The following is a 6,279-nucleotide window of genomic DNA, read 5'->3' on the forward strand; positions in this document are numbered from 1 at the left end:
AATGTGTAGTGAAGTTTCTAGAGAATTTTTCCATAGGGGTAAAGTGACCATTCTACCTCTAATTAGCCGGAAAAGTAGGGAGTGAAATGTAAGAAAATTTCATGGAGAATGTGTTAGAATTGGGGGTGTGAGTGCAATGAATTAAAGGACAAAAATGGAATTTCTAAGAAAGAGTAAGGGCAAAATGGGAAAGAATGGTTATATTATGAGCTAATAAAGGATTAAGTTTAGCAAATCCTTCATTCTCACCACTTCCACTGCCATTCCCTTTCACCATTTTCTCTCAACTTTTCATTCAATCTTTCAAGGATTTTAAAGGGCTTTTGAGTAGTTTTGGTAGAAAGTTAATCTAAAGCATCCTGAGGTAAGGATTGTTACTTTAGATATGAAAAGTCAACCTGCCAAAGGAAAAGAGAAGTGCTAGTGGAGTCACTCCATCACAAGGTAAGTAAATCCAACCCAAGTTGAAATTTGAGAAGTCTTTTGAGCAGAGATTTATGTATGCATGTGTATGTTATGTTATTGAGAAATTGAGATGAGATGTGTATTGAGTCTATAATTATTGGGTATGTTTACATCTTGAGAAGTGTTTGATATGTGAAGAGAGATTGAAATTGAGTTGCAGTTGGAGAAGTTATGCATGAATCTTTTTGGAGTGTTTTCCTTGACAGGAACTTAGAGTATATGAGGGAATTTTCTCCCATTTTGGATGATGAAAAAAAGGAGAAGAGTTATAGTTAAAGTAGAGTTTTTCTATGCACATGAGTTGTTTGATGAAATGTTTATGAGAGGCATGAGTAAGAGTAGAGAACCTTGGTTATTGTTACATGCCATAATTGCATTTCATGAGTACATTAATAAGCATGAGTCATCCATATGCATTAATTGTGCATTGGAGAAGTAGCTTCAGAAAGAGTAGAGAATTTTGAGAAGCAACTACTCTAAGAGTAAAGAGAAAGAGAGCTTAAGCACTAGAGAAGAAAACAGAGAAAAGAGTGCAAAAGAAGAGAATATAGTAGGTTGTGTGATGGGGAACCCGTGAGTAATGGATAGAGTATTCCTGCATGTATGCCGCAAAGAGAGAGCGGCCTGAGTATAAGAGAGAGAAAGTGGTATGGCCTGTGAGAGTGCATGCGGATGAGGGCTATACACGAGAGTACCCGAGAGAGAGAGAATATACACTCACATGGCCAAGGGTTTCGAATTCATGCATAACCGAGTCCAATCGGCTGAGAATGAGTAGAAGTCACGGAGAGCGAGAGCGAGTCCCGATTGTGCCTCTGGTAAGATGGGGTCGTGACATACGAGAGAGAGTTCGTAGAAAAGAGATATAAGAAAGAGAAACAGAAAGAGAAAATAGAGAGAGTAAATGAGAATAGAGCAATTGTAAGGAAAGAATTGAAGAGAGAGAGAGTTACGGGGATAGAGGAGTAGAGGGTTTACTTACTGAGCATTGTTTGTGCTCACCCCGTTGTTTTTCTATGTTTTTGTAGGATCTAGGTGAGGACGCGGTTAGATGGATGTCGGCAAGCGAGAAGAAATAGCTACACTGTCCACTATGTTTTGATGATTTTTGTATATGATGCTAATTTTGTATAACATATATATATATATAATATATATATATATATATAATGTATATATATATATATATAATAATAAAAGAAAAATTTGGGCCCAACTCTTTATGTTACCTTAAATGTATTTTTATTAATGTATATTTTATGAGTATATGAGTGGGAAGCAGCCATTACATCAGCGCAATTATAAAATGGTTCAAGACCTCCCAGACAAGATGGGGAATAGGAAGCCTTAGCCCGTCGTGGAACCATTTCTCGTAGGTACTCACCCAACCTTTTGCCTCCCAATCGACCCTCTTGTACGACTTTGTCACACTAATTTCGACAGACTCTAGAATGTGGTACATTGTTCGGATCCCTACACATTACTATCCTTCAGCAAAGGCGGATAGTCTTTACTCAATATCCTGCTACCGGGCCGACTCAGCTTGTCCTCGGTGCCACTACTGGTGAAGGGCAAACTTCTGGAACCATAAGCTTCATCGGAGTCTTCTCCACTCATCCCTTGCCCATCCGAATCACCATCGTTTTGGGCGGCATCACTCGGCCAAGAGCGGCCACATTCACCCCCTTGGGTATGCCGACCGGGACGTTTCCACCCTTTGCGATCACTACCATCGTTGGGGCATTCTCGTATTCATTACCAACTTCCATCTCTGCCCCACTCAAGTCGCTTGAGTCTGACTCCGATTGGTTTTTAATACCAAGTCAAATCCTTAGTTCCAGAAGCCCCACTCGCCCAGAGTGACCAACTAACTTGCTCCGAAATCAGGCTAACTCTTTGCTTCTAAGAAACTTTCGACTCGATCTGGATTACCAAATACCTGCTGCCTCGAGACCCCCTATTCAAACCCTTCTCCACTCGACCTGGGAGACTGAGCGACCTACGTGACTTAGCCTTTACCAAAACCAAACCTCTTCACTCAAAACACCTCACTCGACTCGGTCAAGCAGACCGAGACAAGTCGAACGAGAAGCCTACATAAATCGATTCTATCTTCTAACCTCTTTAAACTTAGAAAACACAAAAAAATCCAGAAAACACTAAAAACCCAGAATCTCCACACGCTAACCACACCAAATATTTCCTAAACACCCAAAATCTCCCAAACGCCAAACCCAAGAATCAAAATCATTCAGTTTGCCTACCTCATTCAACTCAAACAAACATAACGCCTCCTTCTCAAACTCCCCTAAAAAATCTAACAAACCTCACCCAAAATTCCTTCAAAAGTACTGCAAACACAAGGAAAGGACATAAAGAAATGAAAAACAGTATAAGGAAGCAAGTATTTACCGTAAAAATGGCAAAAGTTCCTAAAATCTTTCACTGTTGCGGAGAAAAACTGAAACAGAGAGAGAACACGAAAACAGAAGAGAGAAATGGGAAATAAAATGAAAGGAACAGTTGCTTCCGCACATTTATCGATGAAAGCTATCAAAGCTTACACGTGGCAACCTCCGATTGGTCATCGAACAATGTGATTTCATTTTCCCGCCCAAATTCAGAAGAGACATCTCGGTCATACATGTGTTGAGAGATGGATTATTCAGCTTCACGTTACCTACTCAGTGTCCGTGGCCACCACGTCATGCATACACCATGGAGGTGCTAACCACTCGTTTGGTTTGCCTGACCGAATGGAGTTAGCATCGGACGTACTAACCATTTAACCTCAGCTCTTCGGCCTCGTGACAAACGCCACTAAAGCAAAACATAACCTCTACCCTCTCGGTCATCTCGACCGAGTGAACTAGCCACTTGTTTGGGAGTGCGCATACACCTACTCATTCGGACTCAACCAATCAACCTAAGGCACCACCACCAGAATGACCCTAACGTATTCCACTCAGTGCAATACGCTGAGTACTGACACCTTCATGGGACAGCTCACACATACTCTTACTCGGCTCGATACACCAAGTGAGGACACCTTCATGGGATAGCTTGTACACCCTCTCACTCGGCTTGATACATCGAGTTAGGACACTTTCATGGGACGTCTTGCATATCTTCCCACTCGGTTCGACATACCAAGTGAGAACACCTCTAACAGATTCTTTCATCCTTTCCCTCAATCCGATGCGCCGGACCAGGCCATCAAGGTCAACTCCACTCCCTCACTCGATCAAATACGTCGAGTGAAGGCATGATTGTGTTTCACCTCCACCCACTCGGCCTGATGTACCGAATGCATCACCTACAATAAAAGCTACACTATTCGTTCCCGCAAACAGAGAAGCAGCACATTCACATATTCAACCAATCAATCATGAAGGACGACTATGCACCCCTTCACACAACCCATACTCTCTAAGCTAAGCGCTCCTTAACTTAGAGAGTGGGGGGCAAACTATTAGGGCCAAAAAATATCCTCGGCCCAAAAGGCTCAAAGACGAAGACACCTTCAACAAAGCCCGGAGCCATGGCCCAATTTCGATTGGGTTCGTAACAGAGTTTGTATATTAGGTTCGCTCGCCACATCTACCCGATTGCTCACTGTTTGAAGCCAATCAGTAAAGGCCCCAAGTCATTTAGGCCTCATCATCAGCTTGTCTGGCCCCAGGCCTTTTGATCCAAGATCACCTATTGGACCTAGGGTTTATTTAGACCCCAAGATCGTCTATTCCTTGTCTCGGTACCATTCGGATTCTACTAAAAGGATCCATTACTATCCTAACTCGTCTAAGATCCGTATCTTAAGCCAACTAGGACTCCCTCTCCTACTAAGGCAAGGGAAGTAAAAGCCTTCCTATTCACTGAACCTCTCAACCTCCAAGGACTCATAGTCCTACTAAGACTCGAAGATCCTATAGTTGTTATTTAAACAGAAGCCAACCCTCTCACAAGAGACACATACATTACACCTTCGAACCCAGTAGTTCTCACTCCTGGTAACCTTCTCTTTCCCTAACCCTCACTAAATTATCCTCATTCATCCTTGCTAACTTGAGCATCAGAGTGCCTACGGCAAACACCACCCCGGTGTTTTCTGTTTGCTTCACACTTGTTTCCTCGTGTGTGCAGGTGCAGCAGATTGCTGATGGCCTCAAGCTCAAGGGATCAGACCCTATTTCTATAAAGGTAGATTTTTTTTTTTTTTGCATCTACAAAGTGTCAATCACCCTCTTGGTCGTGAGCTTTAGGCTATGCAACAAATGCCACAAAATTAAGTGCTTTATATTTCGTTGGTGATGGAAAAATTCATAGCTTTTGCCTTTAATAATGAAATATTATATGTGACCTGTTCTACTTAGATGGCTTCTTTCCATTGTTTTAAAACCCAACCTGTGATGAAACCTAACAAAGTTGTATGTCCTAGGTTGATCGATTGAACGGGTTCAACTGACGCGTCAAACCGATGACATCAGCATGTCCAAAGGTTTGAAATCCAGCAAAAACACTCGTAAAAGTTCCATAAGTCCCTACAGGTTTGAAATCCTACAAAAACACCCTAAATTACACAGTTGGCGTAGACAACCTATGCCAAATAGGGCCTATATCTGGCGTTGACAACACATCTCATCACCATGAAAACTCTTCCCTAAGCCTCTTGACCAAAACCCATCTCACCCTACCCCCATTCATCGCGCCAATCATTGGCAAGTCAGCAAAAGCTCACTGTTTTCGCCAATTGATTTTTGCGATTTCTGGTTGTTTCACTCACTGGAAATCACCTCGATTGCCACCTTTCGACTCACTAGCCCTTCCTCTTTAAAACCCCCCAACATCCCAGCCATCAGTTGTTCACTGATCATCGTCCTAATTTCTAGGGTTTGCCACGGATAGTCAAAATTGAAAACCCGCCTAGTGAAGGCCTCAGTTCTCGATTGAACTGGTTCAACAGGCCGGGTTGGGCCGGATTTTAAAACACAACCTTTTGTCATTCGTGGAGCATGGTTGTCATTTTAATGGAAGGGACCAAATGTTTTGACAAAGTTAATTTGTATTAATTTCATGATACATTTCGGATGAAATATGCATGTGCGTTTTAATTGGACAAATTAATCTACTTTATTTGATCCATTTAATTTAGTGAATGATATTAGTCTTAAAATTATGTGCTTTAGAAAACCAATTTTAGATTTAATTTATTTTTTAATTTTATATATTTTATATATTTTATTTGTGAGTATTTATTTTTTATTATTACATATAAGATATATTAATGTGAGATATATAGAAAAAAATGTTGAAGTCCTTTCTAATTAAATTATTTTCAAAATTTCTTCATTAACAACGGCTATTTTTCTCCCATCTTCCCTGAAGTTTTAAACAAACCCTAAATTTAAAAATTTCCCAAATCTAGGCTTCTCCTATCCCATTTATTAATGTAAATTTCAAGAGGCTTTCTATGTCTTTCAAATTTTCAATTTCAAGACGAACGAATTCGATGGGGTGTTTGTCTAAGCTTATAAGCTGGTCAAACTAGCTTATAAGCTTTAAAATTAAGCTGACCTATTTATTTATAATTTTTTTGAGCTTATAAGTTGAGCTTATAAACCAAAAAAAAAAAAAAAATTGGGGGGTGAGGTACTTTTTTTTTTTTTTGCTTATAAACTAATTTGATCAAGTATATTACCACATTATCCTTGTTTAATTTTAAAATTCCATAGTACACCATTGTTTAATGTAGTACCCTTTTTAGTCATTTTATAATAAAATATACTTATAAGCGACATTTTACCAAACACGTCA

The sequence above is a fragment of the Pistacia vera genome, unplaced genomic scaffold (genome assembly GCF_008641045.1).
Source record: "Pistacia vera cultivar Batoury unplaced genomic scaffold, PisVer_v2 Contig151, whole genome shotgun sequence".
Taxonomy (NCBI): Eukaryota; Viridiplantae; Streptophyta; class Magnoliopsida; order Sapindales; family Anacardiaceae; genus Pistacia; species Pistacia vera.